The following is a 26,638-nucleotide window of genomic DNA, read 5'->3' on the forward strand; positions in this document are numbered from 1 at the left end:
GCAATCCCAGGCAGGTAGAAAGTAGCAAGTATAGTTTATCTGTGCTTAATTACGAATCTAGAGTGAATACTTTCATATGAGGGTCAGCACATCTTTATGTAAACCTGTACTTATCTTGCTCACTAGGTGATCTACCCCTGATTCCAACACTAGAAGGTTGGTAAGGTTATCATCACAAGTGAACAATTATAAGTGCAATGAGCATCCAAAAGACAGGAGGAGGAGGAATTAGGAAGCACTCATAATTCCTATGGTGAAAGCACTCAAAATATACATCGTGACTAAAAATATTACTTACACACTGTGATTCTCACGATATAGTCTGTTACTAAACCAGCTGCATCAGCTTCGACTGAAAGCTTGTTAGAAATGAGAATTCTTGGCTTCACCTTAAATTGGGGTTTTATCAAACCCTGCAGATGACATTTATCACCCTAAAATTTCAGAACCACTGTTCTAGAAAATGAAAGCAATGTGAGTAGTCTGCTTACATTAGCTTTATATTCAAAGCAAAAGATATTTTGTGTATGTAATCTGGTGAAATAATTTATATACAAATATACATATGCATATATATACATATTTACACACATATATATGTATATATGTGTGCATATGGCCTTCAAAGTGTTTGTCGGGAAATCCCATTATCTTTTAGTCCCTTTTCATGCAAGCTTTTTTAAAGTCCCTTTGGGTATGTTACACAAACATGTATCATGTTTGGATACATACATACACTAATATGATAATTTATGTCTTCCAGGCATCATACAAGAAGTCATAGGATAAAAAATTGCCAAATGAGAATAGGGAATATATTTATCTTATTTCCTTCAGTATCTGCAGTATCTCCTGAGTGCATATTGGCCTTGGATAATTCAATAGAAACAAAGTAGATGTGAAATTTCCAGGGGTTAGGGGATAAATTGGGATTGACTACTAATGGATACTGTATACAAAGTTTGCAAATGTCTTTTATTGTGAATTGGATGAGGGTTTTACATGTCAAATAATTAATTTTGTATTCAACAGTTTAAACTACCTATATTCAAAGCAAAAATTTTTGGATACATAATTTGGTGGCATAATTTACACACATATATATATGTACACATACATCTACATTCACACAAACATATACACATACAAGACAATAACTTACCCAACTCCCACCCACTTTGATTTCTCTTCTCCCTCTTGTCTGCCCCCTTTCCCAGGTTAATATCTGTCAGCTGTCTAGTCTCCTGCTTAGCTTCCCTCCCTTGTAATGCTCGCACCGGGAACTTCTAAAGTCTATTCCTTTCGGGATTCAAGCCTTAGCTTTGTGCTTTATTTCTCCCCTCAGAGTGGTCGCATTCAATATTTGCCCTTTCTTGGTGGACTCATTCCCCTCGGCAGAGTAGTCTCCAGGTCCGTCCAGGCTGTGACGTTCTTCCTGGCCTCCTCGTTATTGTTCAGCTCTGCCTTGCACTCCCTTGTGTGGACGCCCCGAAGTTTCTTTATCCAGCTGTTCACTGATGGGTGTTTAGGGGGTTTCCATCTTCTTGTGACTGAGAATAGTGCTGCGATGAACCGTAAGGATGTAAAACCACTGTGGACAGAGATACGGTGATACCTCAATCAACTGGGAATAGAAATTCTATAGGATCCAGCAACAGCTCTGCTGAGTAACATACCCTAATGAAAAGTCATCGCAGGAACAGGTATACGCACACCTGGGTTCATCGCAGCGCTGTTCATGAGATCTAGCTCTTTTGGAGGTGATGAAATGCAATGAGACACACACTTCGGGACAGCAAACTATGCCAAGACACCGACTGGTTTGGGCACTAATATTTCCTATATTAGCATAATGTGGAAGATGCCAAATGCTTAAAATAATTTTGGAATGAAAGCTTTACATGTTGAGTTTTCTCCGGGAGATGAGCCACTGGGAGACAGTTTTTAAAAGCCCTAACAGTACAGTACACTGTACAAACCACTAGGGCAGCAGGGGGGTGGGGAATCCAGTAATGAAATAGCAGGCAAAATTCATAATATGGACACAAATTAACTTCAGAGGGAATTCGGGCGTTAGGAAAGCTTCACAGAGACGCTTATGTGGCGATAGGCACCTACAGATGTACATAGCATATATTTATGAAGAAAAATATGTATGATGTCTATACTTGTGACAAGCACAAGTAGATGTCAATTTGAAGACTGAGCTGCACCTGGCTCACCTATGGTGTTTGCAGTCACGGCCTATGCATGAAAAAGGAACGACAAAAGACAGAAGAATAATTGGTGCCTTTGCGGTTCAGTGTTGGTGGACTATGTTGTATTTTCGATGATCTTCCGGAAGAACCAGCACCTTTTTCTTACAATAAGGACAGCCAGAAAGTCCCTTAGGAACAGGCTGTGGAGATGCAATCTCCCCTTTGGACATGCTATCGGCAGGGACTGGTGCAGGCAAAGGGCATCATGTTTGATAAAGTGGAGGGACGGTAAGGGAGAAGGCCCTCTCGGGAGCTGCAGGGACACAGTGACTGAAGCAAGGGATGGGCTCAAACATCGCGACCACGGTGAAGATGGCACAGGACCACCAGGGGTTCATTCTGTGGCACCCTGGGTCGCTGGGAGTGAGGAAAACACTCACCTGGCCCCTAACAAGAATAACAGACAGAAGATGAGAAAAGGAGCCAAGAAATGACTACGAAGAAGAAAATACAAAATAGGATGAAGAAATAGATTTGAAAAATTAGACATCCGCCTCTATCATGACCCCAGGCCTGCCTTTCCGTTCTGGCTAGACCAAATCATGTACAGGGGTACACAGAAGAGCTCATGATGCACAGAATTGAGGTCAGATAAAATCCTCAGGAACAGAAATGGGAGTAGTGATAGAAGGAGGGTAGGGGGAAGGTGGGGAGAAGAGAGGAGGAAGGGGGAACCCATTGCAATGATTTATGCATAACCTCACCCCCACCCTCAGGGGGATGAACAACAGAAATGTGGGTGAAGGGACACAGCAGTTGGTATAAGATATGAAAATAATAATAATTTCTAATTTATCAAGGATCACAATGAGGGGGGAGTGGGGCTGATATCAAGGGGCTCAAATAGAAAGTAAATGTTTAGAAAATGATGATGGCAGTATATGTACCAAAGTGCTCGATACAATTGATGTATGGATTGTTATAAGAGCTGTAAGAGCCCCCAATAAAATGATCCTTAAAACAAAAAGAAAATTAGAAATACAGTAAAAGTGAACATATTGAAATGAATTATGGATGTGGATTTCTTCCTCACAATTACGGTGGTTTATTAGGGAAATTAATAGATTACCCCAAGTCAGAATCAGTAAACAGTAAGGATAGTCATTGGTCTACCACAACACCTGTCCTCAGTCAGCGACCAAGTCTCTCTCTGGTCCTCAGGCTCCCAGCCATGTGGTCCCCCAGCTGCTGCCTCTGTGGACTAGAAAGCTAGCTTGCGTGTAGCTGCCACATGGCTTCATCCTCTCCGTGCAGAGGAAGAGAAGGCGCCCGTAGCCTCAACCCTCTGAACCTCTGTGCCCCAGCCTCTGGTGCCTCTGGCCTTGGTCTCTGCCACTTCAGACAGATTTGGAACATACTTTTCTGGTGGTCCTGGCTAAACTGAATTGTTAAAGATAGAAATTATCACATGACACAGAGACCAAACTCTGTGTTAGTTGCTATATAAAGATCATAAAGATTGAAAAGACCAGGGTGGGGGGTGGGGGGGGTATGGCATTGGAAATAACAAAAACAGTAATATTCATGTCAGCGAATTATATTTAAGGCAATTGCATTAATAGGACAAAAACACTTCAAAATAAAAGAAGTTATTATTTATGAATTTTATACAACTCACATTAGTCAGTATTTTTAATGAACAAAGATTGACAACCTACTGAGTAAAAGTAATTACTTTATTACTAAAAATCACTGTACTCACTCATCCTTAACTCTTATCACAATTTATCTTAACCTTAGATTACTATGTATAATTAAATTTGTTCTTCCTTATAACTTAAACTTTATGCTTTGTAAAGAAAGAAGAAACTGGGCGAGGGAGGAGGAGAGGGTCTTTTCTATTCCAGTCTAAACACATCTCTCTAGGGACTCCTGTGGTGGAAGGTCTTAGGGAAGAAAGTGCTCCTTGGATACTGAGACATACAAATGCAGGGCTGTGAGAGGGAGCATGACGCCCAAAAGAATTGGATTCATTTTTGAGATTCAAGGCAGTGGTGCACATGCAAGCCGACCAAAGCGTCAAAGACACCTGGTTACTCATTCATCTACAGGTGGGCTACACAGAAGTGCTATGCCTCCCATTTCTGATACACCACCAGCGATAAGAATGCAGAGAGTTGGGTTTTTGTTTTGTTTTTAAGTACTGTACTGGCTTCCCACTGAGCTGTTTCTAAGCTGTCAGACTTGGCAAAACTGCTTTCTGAGGGTGAAGAATGATCTGATAAAGCTAGATAAGACTTTACCATTTTGAATGTATACAATTTGGCATTTCCTTTGCCCTCTTGTATTTCCTCTTCTCTAGTATTTGTATTATTTTAAGCATTCTTCAAAATCACGAAGCCAATCCCAAACCAAACTCACTGCCATTGAGTCGCTTCCAACTCCTAACAACCCGGCAGGACTGAGTAGAATTGCCTTGGGGGTTCTGAGACTGTAACCTTTTACGTGAATAGACAACCACAACTTTCTCCTGCTCAAAAACACCTATCATTTAATTATGAAAATTAAACATAATGACTTAATTTGACTTCCAATCTTCCCATCCTATATTTAGTAGCTATGGCCTGTGTATTCCTTCTATAATTGGGTAAAAAATGCAACAGTAAAACAAAATTATATAGGAAAATTATTTGTAACTCCCACTTAGATTTCATGTCTGAATTGCCTGCATTTTTATCAGTTATATTTTTCACAAAATGTCAGTCCTTCTGCTCCATACCATAGGTTCCTAAATTTATTTGGCCTGCTTCCCCTTTCTAGGAAAAAAAATTACTCAGCACCTCACTGGCAATGAAAAACTTTTGTACTATAGACTGAAATCCAGGATAAAGTAGGGGTGCCTGTTTTTGCAGTCCCTCCAGATCACTGCAGTGACCCTCCCCTCCCCCAGGAGGCAATATCATCACTTTGGGAAATATTGTTCTAGACTTTTATTCTTTACATTCTCAATGAACAACTTTATAAAATTTTTCTTACACTTTTAGTCTTTAGACTTTCAAATCTTCTGGTGACATAATATTTAATAAATCAATATTCCATAATTTACTGAACCATTCCTCTGACCACAGTTATATTTGTTTTGCTTTTACAATTATTTCTGAAATAGCCATATCTTTACTTGCAATAAATTCTAGACAGTGAATTATGTAAGAACCCAATACTCTAGGTATCTCACAAATTTCCTTGGACATGGCCATGTTTTCATACTTAGAATATGCTTAAATAATTTTTTAAAATACTTCTTATCTTATCCTTTTTGTTTCTTTGTTTTTGCTTTTAACCAGTTCTGCATTTCTTCTGATCCCTTTAGGCTGTAGATTTGCCTACAAATGCTCACCATTCCCTCTTTTCCTCAACTCATATCTGTCACTGATTTCTCACTGGTTTTGATCTTAGAAGAAGTTCATTTTATTTTGATACCCCACCCCCCAAAATTAAGGCTATAAAACGAATACAGTTTTTATAAACATTTAATAAGACGACATGCAAATCTGTAACATCCAATTGAAAAAGACTGAAGTTGTCAAGGATTTCACTTTGCTTGGATCCCCCATCAATGCTCGAGGAAGCAGCAGCAGGCCGGAGCTCCAGTGATGCATGCATACATAGCACACTGGGCAATCTGCAGCACAAGACCACTTGTCAGTGTTGAAATGCAAGGACATTACTTCCAGGACTAAGGTGACCCTTACCCAAGCCATGGCGATATTGAATAAGGGAGACTGAAGAATAATCAATGCCTTTGAGTTGGGTATTGAGGAAGAATATTGAGCGCAGAGAGGAAAGAGCAAACAACTCTATGTTAGAAGAAGTACAACCAGAATGCTCCTCGGAAGCAAGGGTGGCAAGGCTCCTTCTCACATACTCGGGATATGGTATCAGGAGAGACCAGTCCCTAGAGAAGACCGTCATGCTTGTCAGATTAGAAGGGAAGCAAAAAGAGGAAGACCCTGGACAACAAGGATTGACTTGGTGGCTGTGCTGATGGGCCCAAACCTAACAGTTATGAGGGTGGCACAGAATTGAGCAGTTTTTCATTCTGTTGTACACCAATCGGGTCACTTTTAGTCAGAATGGGCTCAAGGGCACCTAACAACAGCAACAACATCAAATAAATTCCTACTGCCGAATGTTCTACTCTGGAAAGGTTTTGACAAGTAACACTGCTATCAGAAATGCAAGAGGATGTCTATAACTGTGCATACTCTCCAACAGTGTAACTAATATCTACAACAGCAGGGTGGCTCAAAGTGGGCAGTTCAATTTAATGTACTATAAAGAGTAATCCAGGCTTTTTATTTTTGATGATGATCCTACTTTTCCTTCCTTGGTGAATTTCCCAATGATGCCAGAAGAGAGGCCTGTGAGTTAACTTGATGCTTTTTAACTCTTTAACATGTGAATCCAAAAGATTAAATCCTCAACATTAGAAGCAACCTCAAGCATCATATAAGATGTAATGTTTCTAATAAGAGTATTTGAAAAAAAAAAAACTTTCATAGAGTCCTTTCCCCCTCACAGTGGAGAACTATAGGACAGAGGAGAACTCCCCCCATGGGTTTCCAAGAGTATAAACATTTAGGAGAGTAGAAAGCCTCATCTTTCTCCCATGGTACTGCTAGTGGTTTCAAACTGCTGCCTTTTTGATTATGCATCTCCATGCATGGCCCACGACACCATCAGAGCTAGTAAACTCAGCTTAACCATATTTTAGAAAGGGTTCTACTCAGAGCAAAATATGATATTGACTACATTGATAGCTAATCATAATAGAATGTATATATTTTTATATGTAATTAATTTCCCACTCACCTTTTAAGCAGATACCTCTCTAGTGAGAAATTACTATCTGGTTTATGTTATCAAACTGAGAAGATAATCTAGTCTAGAAATTGGTATTGCAATTTTGCTTTTCTACTTTTTTTCTTTAAAGCGTACTTATTTTTATTTAAAAACATTTCATAAACTCAAAGAAGTGTGTATGACTATCTAAAGCCAGCTAGTAATCAAAAAATGAATACTTACATATCACTTTTCACCATAAAATAGAGATTAAATCCAGTTACTTGGTTTCAAGTTATTTTTGTGTCCTCCCCCAATGTTGTTGTTAATGTTAATGTTTTGGGTACAATCTGTCAGTTCTAACTCAGGACCAGCCCAAGTACAACTGAATGAAACATGGTCCAATTGTATGTTATCATCACAGCTGTTAAGGCGAAGCCCCTGGCTGCAGCCACTGTGTCAGCCCATCACATTGAGGGTCTTCCTCTTTTTCACCAACCTTCTGCTTTACCGAGCATGTGTCCTTCTCCAGAGGCTTGCCGCTCCTAACAATATGTCCAAAGCATATGAAATGAAGTCTTGCCATCCTCAATTCTAAGGAGAATTCTAGTTGTGCTTCTCAGGAAAATGTGTTTATTCCTCTCCCAGACCATGGTCTAGTCAATATTCTTCACCAGCACCAAAATTCAAATGCATCAGTTCTTCTTTGGTCTTCATCATTTAATATAGAACTTTCACATGTGTGTCAGCCAATTGAAAATAGCATATATGCATTTTTTAGCATTTGTCTTATTCCCAGATCATAGGTAACCAGGATCCCACATTTTATGCTAACTACTCCATAAATTTTGTTAACCAACTGGTAATTTTCTCATACATAAATAAATAATCTTCAAAGTGTTACTTGGTTTTGCCTGTTTTTGTGCTCATATTAAGTGGATTCATACAACATATGTTCCTCTAACTTGCCCTTTGAACAATGTTTATGAGATTTTTTGATGCTGATCTAAACAGCTAAAACTCATTTCTATTGCTTATCCCTTCTATTGTTGATGAATTTATGAGCTATTTCTAGGTTTCTTGGTTTACAAACAATGCTGTTAAAAGCAAGATTGAGTTGTCTGCAGATACGTATGGCAAGGATTTCTTACATTGAAGAAACACTCTAACTGAGAATTACTGGACAATTGTGTATATCCTCTCTCAACATGGTCTATATCTTTTCCAAATTTTCAGGTAATAACAAAACATCTCCAAAGTATTTGAAACAAATTTTACTCTTGCAAGAATTCTACTGCATATTCCTGTTGCTCTGTATCCAGCCAATATTTTATATTTTCTATATATAATTTATTTAGGAAGCTTTGAACTCATGAAAGCCTGAACATCCTAAAATCATTTTTAAAGTGGTTTATAAAAAAACGTATTTCCCTATAGATTGAGATACACATTTATGAAGAATGTTATGTATTATATCTATGTTATTCTAATTAATACAGCATTACAGAAACCATTTTTTAAAATACTTTTATTGAGGGCTGTGACATCTCTGATCACAATCCATACATTCATCCAGTGTGTCAAGCACATTTGCACATATGCCGCCATCATCATTTTCAAAGCATTCTCTTCCCACTTGAGTCCCTGATATCAGCTCCCCATTTCTTCCCCCTCCATCACAAACCCGCCCTCCTTCACAAACCATTGATAAGTTAGAGATTATTATTTCCATATCTTGCATCACCCTCCATCACCCCTCATTCACTTTTCTGTTAGTTGTCCCCCTGGGAGGGGGGTTCTAGGTTGATCTTTGTGATCGATTCCCCCTTTCTTCTCCCACCCTGCCCTAATCCTCATGTTATCTCTACTCTCTTTGTTGGCCCTGAGGGCTTTATCTATCCTGAATTCCCTGTGTTTTGGGTTCTTATCTATAGCAGTGTGCATGCTCTGGTCTAATCTGATTTGTAAAGTAGAATTGGGGTCATGACAGTGGGTTGAAGGATGCACCAAAAAACTAGATGAAAGTTGTGTATTTCATCGGTGCTATACTGCACACTGACTGGCTCATCTCTTCCCTGTGACCCCTTTGTAGGGGAATGTCCAATTGTCTACAGATGGGCATTGGGTCTCTACTCCATACCTCCTACCCCCATTCACATTGGGTATGATTTTTTTTCTGAGTCTTAGATACCTGATCCCATCAGCACCTTATGATCACACAGGCTGGTGTGCTTCTTCCATGTGGGCTTTGTTGCTTCTCATATAGATGGCGGCTTGCTTATCTTCAAATCTTTAAAATCTTAGATGCTCTATCTTTTGATAGCTGGGCACCATCAGCTTTCATCACCACATTTGCTTATGTACTCATTTTGTCTTCAGCGATCGTGTCAGGAAGATGTGCATCACAGAATGCCGGATTGTTAGAACAAAGTGTTCTTGTGTTGAGGGAGTGCTTGAGTCAAGGCCCAGTGTCCATCTGCAACCTTAATTCTTAACATATAGATATGAGTACATAGTTCTATTCTCCTCTCGTTATGTATACATATATATTTACATATGTACATGCCTGTATTTAGGCTTCTAGAAATGTCCTTAGCCTCCTGGTTCTTTCCTAGATTTCCTTTTACTTTCCTCTTGTCCCACCAACATGTTCAGCCTTCATTCAGCTTTAGTGATTCCTCGCTGCTACATTGCCCTTGATTTACCCCCACTAGGCATCCTACGACCTTCCTTCCATTGATTTTAGTTCACTTGTTGTTCTCTTGTCCCTGAGTTGGTTTCCCACCTCCCTTCCTTTCCCCCACCTTCCCTTCACCTGTAGCCCCCCAGAACCATTGATCCCGTTCTTTTCATCTCCAAATTATTTATCCTGCCTATCTTATTTAGATAGACATGCAGATACAATAAGTGCAAACACTAGGCAAAGCCAAATAAAATAACAAGGGAAGTCAAAACCAACAAAACAATAACAACAAAAACAAGAAAACAAAATAGCAATAACAAAAAGAAAGCCACTGACAAAAATGGAAAAGCCTACAAATAGTTCAAGGTCTGTTTGTTGGCCTTTAGGAGTGTTTTCCAGTCGAGTCTGATGGGCTACCACACTCTGTCTCCAAAGTCTATTTTTGGTATCCCCCAGGGGTTACATCACTCTGCTCCCCATGCTGCTCTGCTGCATGCCCACAGTACCTCACTCCAATGTGATGGGGCCAGACCGTGCACTATTCCTGCACTGTATCTCCAGTGCTGTCCCCCGCAATACCATGTTTCAGTGAGGGATGCCATGTCCCATGGTGGGGCCAGCCCTATGGGCCTCCCTGCGTGTTGTCTGCTCTGAGCAGGAACATTGTCCTCGGGGCTTGGTGGGCCAGGATGTCCTCTCCTCCCTCTCCACCCCTTTGCATTTCTCCCATGTGCTCTAATCTGAGGCACCACTCTCCCAAAGCTGTAGCCCCAGTGCTGTCCTCTGAAGTGCATTCTTCTGAGTGTGTATGTGGGCGGGGGGGTATCCACATAGTTGGGATTGGGGCCAGCCCCACAGACCTCTCTATTGGTTCCCTAGTACATGCCGGCATATTGTATTCACATCTTTTTTTTTCTCTTTTATTCCCCCCTCTTGTTTAGTTGGCTGCCATACGTATCCCTGGATTGGGTTTGGCCCCTGCCATAGGACCTGGACCTCACCCCAGGGATGTAAGTATAGTAGCTTTTCCCTTATGCCCCATTATTTTAAGCTTACCTCAGTGGACTCATGTTGTACTTGTCCTTTTATGCTTGGCTTACTTCACTTAACATGATTTTCTTCAGTTCTTCCCATGTGGCGATGTGCTTCATGCATTCATCACTGCTTTTTAGGGATGCATAGTACTCCATTGTATATATGTACCACAGTTTTTGATCCATTTGTCGGTTGATGGAAATTTGGGTTGTTTCCAACTCCTTGTGATTGTGAACAGTGCCGCGATGAACACTGAAGCACAGATGTCTGGCAGTGGTTTGTTTCTTGCCTCTTCTGGGTATATGCCCAGTAGGGGGATTGTTGGGTCATATGGTAGCTCAATCTCCATCTGTTTTAGATATCGCCAAATCGATTTCCATAATGACTGTACATACCTACAGGTCCACCAGCAGTGGATGAGAGTTCCTATATCTCCCCACACCCTCCAATACTTGTTACTTTCTGATTTTTTGAATTGGGCTATCTTTGAGGGTGTTAGGTGGTATCTCATAGTTGTTTTAATTTGCATTTCTCTTATGGCTAATGATCGGGAGCATTTTCTCATATGTTTATCAGCCATTCAGATTTCTGCCCCTGTGAAACTGCAGAAGTCATATTTATCACAAATCTACACTTACATACACCAAACCTTGGAGAAATTGCTATTTTACATAGGAATTAGTAGCAAATAATCTAACCTAAGATTTCTGAATACTCTCACTCATTGTTATACTCACCTAATTTTCAAGATAGAAAATTTGAAAAGCCATTGCCAGTGTTACAAACCAAGTTCATGTACCAGCTTGCTCAATAAAAAATTCTAAGCATCAAATTAGAGTGAAAAACTGCCACTCATTTGAGCTCTACATGACGTACTGTTGACAAAGAAGAAATCCATTTTTAATGCTTCCGCATAGCATTAGCAAGGCAAGCTGGCTGAGTGAACTGAGCCTGGCATTTACCAGTGAACCCAGATAAAGAGTCACCGAGTTGTGGGATTCTCCGACCTTCTCCTGACAGCCACCAACAATATATCCAATTACTTAAGCAGTCTTTTCAGCATCATTTAAATAGGTCTTGCTGTTCCAGTGCCAGGTTAATATAGGAGAACACTTGAATGATCCAACAGTAACATGCTAGGGATAGGGTCCTGTCTTCTTTAAATTCCATGACATTGGGTTATATCTGCATTTTACTAGTCCAGTTTAAGCACATTATCCAGAAAATAAGATAGGCATTAATAATCCATTTTAATATATGACCATAGACTTTTAAGAAGTGATATCTGCTTCATATTTCTTGTCCCTTCAAGATCGCAGGACAGGTAACAAACACAAGATAACTCATACAAACTGAATCTTAAAAAAAAACAGTTTTATTGGCATATAATTCACAAACCATACAATTCTATAGTTCAGTCGTTAAGAAGGGTTGTAAAATCATCACCACAATCAATTTTAGAACATGTTCTTTGTTCATGTACCCATCGTTATTAGCTACCTACTCCCCGCCTCCTCTCCAGCCACACTTCCTCCAAGGATCCATTAATCCAATTACTGTCTCTATGAACTTACCTATTTACTTTCATAGACAAAAGAGCACTAAAAACCAAAAACCAAGAAGCTAACAATAATGCAGTAGAGAAAGAAAGACCTCAATGGAAAAGAAAAGTAGAAAATACTGAAAACTAGAACAAATTTAAAGTGGATCAAAATGGAGATCAATTGATATGGCGTGTTACATTTTAGCCCAACTGCATCTGCAATAATCCACTTTGCAAAGCATTCTGCATTATAGCAAGGCTATGCACATCTCTGGTCTATTGCACAAACTGAGTCTTGACACACACACCCCCAGATACTACTTAACATGCAATGTTGAAGGTAACATAAAGTGTTAATAAAGTGGGAGACATTTTTCTTATTGTGCTGCTTAACATAAAGAGAAAACAAACAAAAAATCATTTCCTGCAAGTCTGTCCCATCTCGGAACATCCCTGTAGGACAGAGCAGAGCTATGCTGGGAGTTTCCAACTCTCCTTTTCCTCCAAAGGAAAGCCTGGTGGTTTCAAACCACAAGCTTCACTGTTAACAGCCCAACAAGAAACCCCAATGCTACCACGGCTGTTTAACATGTCTTAATAATAATAATAAAACTCCCACTGGCAATTGACAATCACCTATAAGATTTGAGCCAGTTCCTGTTTCCTATTAAACATCTTCAAAGTCCGGGTTCAGATTTTGGATCCACTTGAACCACATTCTCCGCACAAGACCATCATTAGGCAACGTAACTCGTGAATCGCCTTCGCAGAGGCTGAGATTTCCAAACCATGTTTTGAAGAAACATTCTGTCAGCTACATTCGGCTACTCAGATAATCCTGCATGCATCAAGACATTATAGAGGTGACCTTTGACTTCAGAAAATTCAAAACAACTCATCACAAAATTCTCTATACAAAATAAATAAATAAATAAATAAAACGGGGGTGGAGGTAGAATATTCATATAAGTATAATCTTATGGATATCAATGGATTGCCATATCTCTTAAGTGGCAACTAATGTTTCATATTGATGGCCCTACAGTTGTGCATCTGAAGGGTTTAGGATTTAATAGTGTTCGTGTTGTCTGTCTGACTGCTCATTGGGTGTCAAAGGGTTGAAAAGAGAATAGCTGTTTTTCATAAGATTCTCAATGTGATTTGACTATCAACCATTACACATGTTACTTTTATTTTAACAGTTACTTTTTTTATTTAATTATGTTTTGTCTCTTTAATATATGGATTAAATGTTAGTTTATGGTTCATATCTGTTCTAAACATGGGGATGACTGTGAGAGTAGCGCAGGCCTGAGGAATGTTTCGTTCTGTTGAATATCAGGATGCTATGAATTGTAACCTAGCATCAATTTGTAAAACACTTCATTTGATCTAACCAACAACCCACTGGAAGATATGAATGCACTGTCTTTTGATTCTCTATTAAATTAAAACCTTTCTAAATGATGACATTTTCTGGGGAGGCAATTGTAAAAAAATAATAAAACTAAAATCTGTTTGTTTGTGATGACCAGGAAACTATATTAACTTCTACTAAAACCAATAGTAAAGAGAGAGAGAGAGAGAAGACACAAATTACCAAATATTAAGAATGAAAGAGTATATTACTACAGTTCTTGTAAACTTTAAAAGAAGAATAAGCACATGTTACAAACAACTGTATACCCATAAAGTAAATGAATTAGGAAATCTCCTTGGAAGCTACTATTTAAGCTCTTTCCAGAAGAAATAGAGTTCCTAGGGAGCCCGGTACCCCTCGGGTCCAATGACTTGCTATTAGCTACTGTGTAAACTAGTAACTTCTCTAAGGTTCCGTTTACGTAAGTGTAAACTTGTGATGGACATGCCTTGTGTAGCACCTCACGAAGAAAACTATGGCCTAGGGAGAAACTATATCATTAAAAGAATAAGTTTCAGGAAAAAACAGTACCAACATTATTCTAAACAAGCATATCCAGAAAATAAATGGAGAAAGGTTCTTGTGTTTATGAACCCTACCATAATACCAAAATAACGCACACATATGGAAAGAAGAAAAGCCACAATCTAATACATAAAAATGGATGAGGTCCTCCTGAACATGATATTAACAAATAGAATCTTACGCAAGTCAGAACTGACTCGATGGAAGTGGGTTGGGTGTGGAGTCTTGCCTTGTTCCCAGAGATGATTGCTCATGACAAGTGTGGCACTTCCTGGGAGTGAAAGGCTTGTTGAACTCCCGAAAATGAGATGGCGATCTCAATAAAAGATGAGAAAATATTGAAAAGAATTCAACACCCACTCCTAATAAAGATTCTCAGTAAACTAGAAGAGAATGTCCTCAAGTTTGTGAAATAAATCTATGAAAAACAATGAATGAAGCAACTAAATAAATACTCTCTGATTGAGATAAAAACCAAAGGATGGCTTTTGTCCACCATTTCTATTGAATATTGTACTATAGTTCCTAGCCTGTAAGTATATATACATAATAAAAGCCAATTTACCTATATCCTTCTGCCATGAAGTTGAATACAACTCATAGCAACCTTATACATTGTTTCTGTGGCTGTAAGTGTTTACCAGAGCAGACAGATGGAAAGTCTGGTGGGTTTGAGCCTCCAACATTGTGGTTAGCAGCCAAACACTTACTCAACAGGGCCACCAGCGTGCTAATATATATAATAAGCTATGATTGAAATTAAATAATTAGTTCTTTAAAAATACTTAAAATGCAAAAGGAAGCCCCAAACTGGGAGAACATATTTGCCAAATATCTATCTCCAACCAAACTTACTACCATGTAGTCAATGCTGACTCAAAGCGACCCCTTGCGGCTTTCTGAGACTGTTTATTAGAGTAGACAGCCCAGTCTTTCTTCCACTGACGAGCTGCTGGTGCTTTCAAACTGCTGACCATGCAGATCACAGTCCAATAGTAGCCACTACACCACCAGGGCTCCTATCTAATAGTTACACAACTCAATAATTAGATAAATAAAACTTACCTTGAAACACGGGCAAAGATTGGCATAGTACTCACCACAGGAGATGGGCAAATGAGCAATTGCTAATTATTGTTAGGTGTGACGGAGTTGATGTTTACAAACAGAACAAAACACTGCCTGGTCCTGTACCATCCTCATGATCATAGTGAGATTTGGATCTGCTGTGTCAATCATCTTATTGAGGCTCTTCCTCTTTATCACAGGCTCTCTACCAAGCACGATGTCCTTCTCCAGGAACTGGTCCTTCTTGATAACACGCTCAAAGTACATGAGACAAAGTGTTGCCATCCCCATTTCTTTTGTTTTGTTTTTTGTTATTTTTAAATACTTTTATTGGGGGTTCTTACATCTCTGATCACAATCCATACAGTCATCCAGTGTGTCAAGCACATTTGCACATATGCCGCCATCATCATTTTCAAAGCATTCTCTTCCCACTTGAGCCTCTGATATCAGCTCCCCATTTCTTCCCCCTCCCTCCCCCATGAACCAACCCTAAGTTATAGATTACTATTTCCATATCTTACATTGTCCTCTGTCACTCCTCACTCACTTTTCCGTTATTTGTACCCCTGGGAGGGGGTTCTAGTTGATCCTTGTGATCAATTCCCCCTTTCTCCCCCCACCCTCCCCTAATCCTCCTGGTATCTCTACTCTCATTGTTGGCCCTGAGGGGCTTACCTATCCTGGATTCCCTGTGTTGTGGGCTCTTCTCTGTAGTAGTGTGCATGCTCTGGTCTAATCTGGTTCACCCCACTATAATGACCTCAATTGTACCTTACAAATCGGATTAGACCAGAGCATGCACACTGCTACAAAGAAGAGCCCGCAACACAGGGAATCCAGGAGACATCCCCACTTCTAATTAACATTCTGACTGTGAAGATTTGTTAGTTCTCCTGCCAGTTCATGGTATAGTCAATGTTCTTTGCCAACACTATCATTCAAATGCAACAATCCTTTTGCCTCCTTATTCATTTCCAGATGATGCATGGATATGAAGTGATTAAAATTATCATGACACAGTTTCCCAATGTAATGTGTCATTTGCGTTCTTGATGGCTACTTCCATGGGCATTGACTGTGAATGCAAGTAAAACAAAATCTTTGAAAAGTCTATCTTTTCTCAGTTCATCATGATGTCGTTTGCTGATCCAATTGAGATGAAGTTTTTAATCAATATAGTGAAAGGATACCATCTTAATGCATATCTTTTCTGATTTAAGTCACACAATATCATTTTGCTCTGTTCAAAGGCCTGCCTCCAGTAGCATCATTAGTTGTTCAATACCATGAGTCACTAAAATTACAATCAAATTCAACTTATGCACCTATTAAAGTAACTAAAATGGAAATGCCTGACAGTATCAAGTATAGGTGATGATTTGGAGTAACTACTAACCACAATGACTTTATAATTCATTGTGGCTAGTTGAATTGCAAAGGAATACAGCCACACTGGAAAATGCTTTGACAGATTCTTATCTAGTTAAAGATATAATTATCACTAAAACAAAGCAAACAAACAAAACCCTAAATCCATTAACATCAAGTAGCATCTGACTCATAGCAACCCTATCGGACAGAATAGAACTGGCCCTTTGGGTTGCTGAGACTGGAAATCTTCGTAGCAATGGAAAGCCTTAGCTTTCTCTCCTGTCGAGTGACCGATGGAACCTAAGCCCTGGCCCTGTAGTCAGCGCCTCACTTCCTTGCCCATTATGCTACCAAGATCAAGAATTCTATGTTTATACAGGAGATCTGTTCATACATATGAAACCTGTTCAAAACTATAATAACTCCTCAACTGGAAAATGGCTAAATAAATGGTGGCATAGACACACAATAGAATACTGTGCAACAATATATAGGAATGAACTCTGGATGCATTCAGCAATTGGGATGAAATATCAAATTGTCCATGCTAATCAAATGAAGGGGGAAAAAGACTATATGTGTAATTCTACTTACGTGGCATCTTAAATAAGCAAGAAACACCTCACTGTACGTGTCAGAAGTCACAGGGAAAAGAGCCCTTATGAATGCCCATAGCTTCTTGATACCTAGGCATAAGTTGTTATCAAAATAGACCTCAAGGACAGCTATTTTGTCACCTTATGTAGTAATCCATTGAAAATAATATAAAATTCCTTGCAGTTTTATCATTCTTATCTTCGGCTTTGACCTTGTAAAAAAAATAGCCATTGTCATTGATAGTATAACATTTATGATATCCTGAATTTTGAAAAACAATTATTACATTTCACATAGACACAAAAATAAACACTATCATTTTATAGTTTTAAAATTATTCTTATGTGTAATTTCATAACTTGTATAACTTTATAATTAATGTTTCAAGCATAATAACATCAAAGTTACCAATTTCAAATCTGGAAATAATATAAAGACAAATGACTGAATTATATATTTAAACTTCATTAATCACACTTCCCTTGTCTTTAATTTTTAACCAGAATCTTCTTATTATTTGACTTGAACATCTTTTTTATGGCTTGAATATATATAATTCCAAGATTTCTGCTATGTTGTTAATTTTTAAGTGCTTAACAAATATCTATTTCTTATTCTGTGGGAAATTCTGATATTCTATATAAATACCACAATTTCTCAGGGCATCTGTCCCCCTATATTATTCACATAGTGTATTGTATTCAAATTGAAAAAAATAACCAAAGCATATTTATCTACACATGTTCATTGTATTGTTTAGAATCCAATCCAAAATTAGAATGTTTTCCTTTGCCCTGAAATGGCCCATATCTCTTTTCACGAAGTACAAGTCTTAGAACTAGCATTTAAAAGTGAAAAGTTATTTTGTAAAAGTAGAATTAAAGGCTTAGTTTGAAAAAGTTAAATGTAGTAAGAATAAAACATAAAATAAGACATGTAGTAAATAAGTGGGTAGGCGCTATTAGATTGTCATACCCAAGGTCACTAGTTCAAACCCACCAGTTCCATAGGAGAAAGATGCTGCGATCTGTTCCCACTAAATTTTATTGTCTCTATGGTCCTGCTTTGTGCCTGCCCTCCTGAAGAGACCACTGAAGATATGGGTGCTATAGCAAAGTGTGGGGAAGAAACTAGATGGTGTCTGGCTATCAGAAAGAATAGCACCTGTGGTCTTACAGGCTTAGGTCTATCAAGGAGCCATCTAAGGGAGGTGTTAGCTAAGTCCACGTGGGAGAAGTACACCAGTGTGTGTGATCCAAAATCATGTAAATAATACAATCCAAATCTAAAGAAGGGAATGTCATCAGAATTGAAACCCAAACACCTGGTTTGCAGAAGGATGTGGATGACAGTGGAAGCCCAAAATCCATTTTCAGGGTCCACACATGAATTTCGCCTCCAGTAATTCCGTCGGATCATATTTGAGACATGAGAATAGCCTTGCTATCAAACACACAGCACTGCAGAGTCGATTATGGCAGACATGCTAAGGTCAACATGTAATATCATTTGATCCGTCTTTAGACACATTTTAAAGCGGTTGAAGTTCTGTTTTGTTTTTTAAATAAGTGAAAAGGAAATACGTGTAGATTAAGCCCTTGTTGAATCCCCTCAGACCATGGACCAGGGTCCATGAATAGCCTTGCTAACATGCATAATGCATGGGAAAATGGATTGTTGCAGAAGCAGTTAGGTTAAAACTTAATACCCTATCATTTCATCCTCCTTATGATCCATTTAAATGTGTTCTAATTTTTAGTATTTTCTGCTTTCTTTTCCATTGAAGTTTTCATATATTTAACTTTGTTGTGCTTGTTTTGCTTTATTTCTTAATGTTTTTCTGTATAGGAAATCCAGAATAGGTAAGTCGATAGAGACAGTAACTGGATTAATGGTTCCTTGAGGGTATGGCAGGGGAGGTTGTGAGGAAATGAGAAGCTGATAATGATGAGTGAAAGAGTGAAGGAAATGCTCTAAACTGAATGCAGGGATGATTGTACAGCTCGTCTTTATGTGACTGAATGATTGAGTTGCATGCTACATATGCCAATAAAGCTGTTGGGGGACAAGAAGTCTCACAGTCTCATGAGCCCGATGTTGGGGTCCTATGAGTCAGGATTGACACCACGGCAGTGGGTTTATTAACATCGACTTTTATGTGTTATCATTTCAGTACATAATGTTATTTTATTCTGAAACTTAAATAAAACTAAAGATTTCTCCAAATTGTTGATAAAATAATTGAGCCTTAAAAAAATCCCCAAGTATTCTATTAAAAATGCCACTACAATAAGACACCACCTCCCTTTGTGTTTTCTCCAGAAACCTGGGTGGCATTGTGAGTTACTCGTTGTACCGCCGCCCACAAAGTCAGTCGTTCAAAACCATCTACAGTACCTGGGGAAAGACCAAGCTTTTTGCGCCTGTAAAGAGCTACAGACTTAGACAGGGCAGGCCTCTCCTGCCCCACAGGGTTGCGTGAGGAAAAATCGACCTGACAATAATGAGCTTGGTTTGGGTCACGTTTTCATTTCTCGTCTTGATGGCCTTATCCAAATATAAAACAAGAAGCCTGCAAAGTAGTATGAGTGCTATTCTGAGCATTATTGAAACTTTACTTTCACTGAATATTTTTCTTTGATTTTCAAATACTATCATTTGGGGAATTTCCATATTGAAACCATCTGACTTTTAATAATCACAACCAAAACTGCATTACAGAAACAAACCATTCCCTTTACTCATTATAATATGCTTTGAATAATTTGCTAATTGGCTATAAATTCAGATTTTTTAAAATTAAACCACTGCCATAATAGAAAGCAAATTTTTTGGTTTTGTTTTTAAACCAGAACACATGCATTAGAAACAAAGAAATGAAATCAACTCCAGTTCACACCACAGTCATGTTTGACCTGTTAGTGAGATCAGACTTCAATTCCCCCAAATTTTCTTATTTTTGTTTAAATGAAAAATACATTCGTTTTCATTACTTTATTTCTTTGCTTCTATTTTTTAAATCACATATGAATTGATGTATATTTTAAAAACATATCAGAAAAAGTCTAAGCTACACAGGAATAAGTAGATAAAATGCAAATTAACCCTTCATTCACTCATTCCATGCCCTCACCAAACTTTCTGATGCTGCCAGTGGATCCCAGACTTTCCCTGGCCATGGGTAGACTAAGTGTCCCCAGCTGGAACGAATGGTTCCGCATGCAGCTACTAGCCAAGTATTTGTCATTTCAAACCCACCCCGACAAGCCTCAGAAAACAGGTCTAGTTATCTCTTTCTGAAAAATGATAATCTTGAAAATCCTAAAGAGCCGCTTTACTAGGCAGACATGGATTGCCAGGGGTCAAAACAAACTCAAAAGGCAGTGAACACATATGGTGGAGGTGACAAGTTCTTCTCAGAGTTAGATCACCGTGGAAGACAATATGAGGCATAGCAATGGAGCATCTCCTTTGTGTCACTAAAGCATAATTCCTTATCCTAGAATGTCCATTTTACTGGACTTTTTTGAGGAGTATTAAAGCAAAAATTAAATAGTATTCAATAGAATGTGAATGTCTATGCTTTAAAGATGTGAAAGAAAAGGAGACAGCCGGTCGTTTAACGTCCCACCCACTTCGTTCCTTCCCCACGATGATTCGATGTACATTGTGGTTGCGAGAGGCCATCCAGTCAGTTCCAACCCATAGTGATCCCATGCACAACCGAATGAAACACTGCCCCCCCTTGCACCTCGCTCACAATTGTTCCTGTGCTTGAGCCCACTTTTGCCCTGAAGTGTCTATCTATCTGGTCGAGGCCCTTCATCTTTTCCACAGCCCCCCACTTTACCAAGCACGATGGTCTTCTCCAGAGACTGGTCTCTCCTGCCAGCATGTCCAAGAGATGGGAGATGAAGTCTCACCCTTCTTGGTCCTAAGGCGCATTCTGGCCATACTTCTTCCACGGAAAATTGGTTTGTTCTTTGCAATATTCATTGCCAGCACCACAATTCAAAAGCATTGACCTTCTATACACACTGAGGCTGTTTATTAGAAATGGATCCCTGTGCTAAATGAATATACCTATGTATGAGGTAGTTAGATATGACCATCCCTATAAAAAGACAATTTTTTTCTCAGATAAAACCTACATCTACTGAAATGAAAAAATAATGCCAATACTACTATTAATCACCAAACAAACGTGTGTTGAGTACCTATTGCGTGCCAGGTACTGTTGTTCTACCACACCCATATTTTAAATGTCTTGTTTAAACCACCTCCAAATGGAAACAAATGTGTGCGTGGATAGACAGAGAGAGTAACCTGTCAAACAGATATAAAGATCAGAGGAAGAATTAGTAGAAAATTACTGAGCACATATGTAGTTTATTTTCCTTACCAAAGACCATACATTGGTGACAAATGGATTTATGAAAAACTGAAGAAAGGAAACTCTCTCGGTACGTCGGAAAACCCTGCGACACAGAATATCTGCAGAGCTCTTAGTTCAAACACTTTTCCTCACATTTGGCCAATAGAGATGTGTGCCGTGACCATGACAGATCAGCAGACAGGTGGGGAGGAGGATAAGGCTGCGAGGGTCAAGCCCTTATGAATCATTCATATTTGTTTTAATAGCTGGCACTTTACTCTTATCGTAGCGCATGTACCTAAATCCCAAAAGATCATCAAAAGACAATACCAATAAAGAAGAGGACCCACTTCTCTAGGTTGACTTCGATCTACTTCAAAAGAAGGCATGGTGACTTTGTAGCACTTCTAAACCATTTTACGTCCCATCTAAGGATAGATGTCATCATTGCCTTCACTTTATAAATAAAGATAAGAAAAATAAAATCAATGTACCTTTCTTATGATGGTAAAATAAATATGATTTCCCTTTTTATTCCAACGCCCTCCATGCCCTACAAAGTAGCTTTGGTTGCAGAGTGAATTGTGCTGGATTCCTGACACAAGGACCAGCCATTTGCTACCCGCTCCCCTCCCTCAGAGCACCGCAGCAGGAAGATCAGACAATCTGCCCCAATGGTGAAGGTTTGCAGCCTTGAAAACACGATGGAGCCGTTCTACTGTGCCTCATAGATTCACTATGGATCTGAACTCACTCAATGGCTGTGCTTTGGATTTGGGTTTTTAAACCCCTAAGAAATATTAGCTAATAGTTTCACACTGTTTTGAGAATATGGTTTCTTCCTTGATCCAATGAGATGTTGTAATCCATATTCTCAAAAAATAAGTTAGCTTTGAATGTTAGAAAACATTTTAATAAGACACATAATAATAAAGGCAATCTGGTATCTGGCATCTTGGAGGTGATATCCCTTCCAGCCCTTCTGGAAAAGTGCACATCACTATCACCCAGCATCCTCTTTACAGACTGGAACTCAGAGAATGAATAGTTATCTGCCTTCAAAAATACGTAGAAGGAAATGTAGAGGTTTTTATTCCTGAAGAAGGTTAGGGTTGTAGAGAAAGTGGCTTTGAAACCTATTTGGAACTTTTTCTTTTAGGAAGGCTCTGAGAATTTAGGAAGCTGGTCCTTGAATCATTCTGAAAGTTCAAGTCTCATACCAATAAATAGATAGATAGATGATAGATAGATAGATAGATGATAGATAGATAGATAGATAGATAGATAGATAGATAGATAGATAGATAGATAAAAGGAGCTGGTCATCATCTTAATGATCATGACTCATGGGCAACTTCCTGTTTCATCCAGCAAAGCCAGTTTCTTTGAAGTATACTTATTTAAAGGAAGTTATTAAGGAGAAAATCTCTGTGCAGCGACGACTGTAATTTTGCATGGCTCAAGCACACAACCCTCAAAGAAAATCTGATCAGGGTGAGATGGGTCAGAAAAAGTGATATAATGGGATTGGCACTTAATATTAATCTACTGCTTATAATGGTTTCTAGCAAGGGTTTCTGCAAACCAGGTATCAGCCAGTCAATAGGAAAATGTTTTGTGAGAATGTTTTTTTTCCGTCTTAAGTTGAATACTAAATGATGTGAAATTTGACAAGCTTGGTAGGTTTTTCGCCAACCACACACACAAATGAGTCCCACATGGTCAAAACTGCAATTTCCTATTTGATAATCCTTATTCCACCCTTTTCTTTCTCATTTAAGAAGGCTCATCTGAAGGCAAGACTATGAAACATTACTATAAAGCCACACTGACTTAGAAGTATGTTTTGATAAAGAATATAGGTTTTTAGCTATTGCTCTCTACGGATTCCTAGTAAGACCCTTTACCCCTGATTGTAACACAGTAGTCTGTCATTGCATGTGTTCATTAGCTAGGCCGAGGGTGCTACTTAGTGGGTTACTCACGCTCTTTGTTATAATATTTGAACATACCAGAAAATATTAACTCAGAAATGTGCAGGCAAACATTCATTTGTCTTGAGAACAGGGAAGGCTTGGTTAACGATGTCTAAAACCTTAACTTGAAATGTATGACTTATACAGTCAAATTTAGTGGTTGATGTAAATGTAAGTAGATGCGTCAAATGAATCATGGGGAATACAAAATGTAAAGCAAAGTTTAGAAAATAAAGAGTTGATCTGTGCGTGGACAAGACAGGGAGAACACTGCCAGGAAGGGGTTAATATTCTGAAAGATCTGATAACGTTCAAAGAACTACAGAGTTTGAAATGGGTGGAAAAAGAGAGCGTTTTTAAGTTTTCCAAAAAATTGAAAGATCAGACTCAGGTAGGTTCATGGATAAATTTGACCAAACGCTTAAAGAAAAATGAGTATAAATCCTACACAGACTCTCCCAAAAATAAAACAATCGTACATACTTTCCAGCTCATTCAATATGGCCAGTGTCACCCTGATACTAAAGTCAGACAAATGATCTCCAAGAAAAGAAAACTACAATAGAATAATGTCCCTTATCAATATATATAATATTTTAATTTTAACAGCTTTATTGACATATAAGTCAAATATCATACCATTCAATGACTTAAACACATCAAAAGAGATGTGCAATCATCACCACAATCAATGTTACCTATAAATATTGATGCAATGAGCCAATCAAATCTAACACCATATAAAAAGGGATTGTAGACGATGACCATGTCAAACTTAGGCTGGAAATTCAAGGTTGGTTTAATGGGCAAAAAGGCCCCTGGGATACACCATATTAATAGAATAAAGAATAGAAACCCAGTTTCAACTCAGTAGAAGCAGGATACATTTTTGACAAAATCTAATGCCCTTTAAGGATAAAAATACTCACCAAACTAGGAGCAAAAGGCACTAAGCCCGATCTAAGATGTTGAAGGAAAAGCCATAGCTAATGTCACCCATCTGGAGAAAGTCTCCGTTCCTTCTGAGTAAGAGCCATCCAAGAGCAGGGTGCGCACTCTCATGGCTTCTATTGTGCTGGGTATGCCAGCCACGGTGTTAGGAGGAAAAAGAAATAAAAGGGCTCCAGGTTCCAAAGAAAGTAGTAAAACTACTTCTATTTATAGATGATGCAATTTTCAGAAAACGCTAATAAAATGAACAAAAAAATGTACACAATAGTGTTCATCGGCATGTTCAGCAAAGTTTCAGGATACAAGATAAATATAGAAAATCAATTCTAATTTGATACATGACTAAAGTAAAATTTAGGAAACATGTCCAATTACAATAATATCAGATATAGTAAAATATTTAGAAGTAAATTTAACCAAATAAGCACAAAACTTGTACCCTGAAATCGACAAAAAATTCCTAAAATCAATTTTTGAAAATGTAAAAAACAAGGCAGGGCAACATGTCCCATACCAATGATTCTGAAGACATTACGTTACTAAGCTTAGGGTACACTCCAAATTGAGCCATATATTCAATACAATCTCTACCACATTCACAGATGTTTGTTTGGTTGGTTTTCTATTGTTTTATTTTATTTCGTTGCAGAAATTGACAAGCTGATCTAAAACCTATAGAATATAAAGGGATTTGTGGTAGTTCAATACTGTCAACTAGACCCTCCTGGCAGAGTTCAACCTGTAAACCATGGAAGAAGCCTGATAGCACCTCTTTGGGGGCATGGCATTTTGTACAAGAGCAATATTGAACAGTTACAATCTCTCTCTGTCACTTCACCATCCTCCTCGCTGGGACTTCACCAGGACTCTGTGTCATCCACCAGGGGTAGTTCCCTGAGGGCTACCTGGCCCTGAGAGCTATCAGCACACTGCCATGCTTCCACCATGGCCCTGAGAGCTATCAACACACTGCCCTGCTTCCACCATGGCCCTGAGAGCTATCAGCACACTGCCCTGCTTCCACCAACCTTGGTCCCAGGTGACTTTGTGCTCGACAGCCTATGCGGTCCCTGCTTCCTGCTTCCTCTTTGGGGTTATTGGACTACAGCTATGTGAGTCTGAAAGGGACCCCAGCTAGCACTGGGCCCGTGCAGTTGATCTGGACTGGGCTGGGGCATCTTCTTGACGTAAAGTTCTTTCTTGTACATAGATGAGTATCATTGGTCTGTTTCTCTAGATAACCCAGCCTAACACGGGACTCAAACTATGTACTACAATTTTTTAAAAGTAAACTAAATTTTGGATCTTACATTTTCTCATCTCAAGCCTTTCTTCAAAGCTTCCATAACCAACTGTGAAGTACTAGTATAAGAACAGCTAGCTAGATGTATACAATGGAATTTAGAGTCTATAAATAACATCTACATGTGTGGGAAATTGATTTTTGACAAGGATGCTGGAACAATTCAGTAAAGAAAGAGCAATCTTTTGAACAAATAGTGCTGGAACAACCAGGCATTCACATGCAAAGAATGACGTTGGACCAGTACTTCATTCCACATATAAAATGACCTCAAAATGGATCCAAGAACCACATGTAGGATATAAAAAACTACCCACTTAGAAGAGACGAGGAATAAATCTTCATAGCCTTCATGTCCTTTTCTAATGGAATTGTTTCTTAGATATTAAATTGCACTGGTGGCATGGTGGTTAAGTGCTCAGTGGCTATCCAGAAGTTTGGAGGTTCAAAGCTAACAACTGCTCCATAGGGGATCAATGTACCCATCCACTTTGGTGAAAACCTTGGAAACACGCCGTGTCAGCTCCATGCGCATTATGCTCCTGAAGAAAGCTGATGGTGCCCAGGTATCAAAAGAATAGCATATGGAAGCTTAAAGGGTTGAAGGTAAACAAGCAGCCATCTAGCTCAGAAGCATCAAAACCCACATGGAAGAATCACACCACCCTGTGTGACCACGAGGTGTAGAAGGGACCAAGTTTCAGACATCAAAGAACAAAAAATTATATCAGTGGGTGCCCACCTTCCC

This window comes from Echinops telfairi, unplaced genomic scaffold (assembly GCF_000313985.2).
Source record: "Echinops telfairi isolate 266 unplaced genomic scaffold, ASM31398v2 ScPeMD7_1;HRSCAF=3_0, whole genome shotgun sequence".
Taxonomy (NCBI): Eukaryota; Metazoa; Chordata; class Mammalia; order Afrosoricida; family Tenrecidae; genus Echinops; species Echinops telfairi.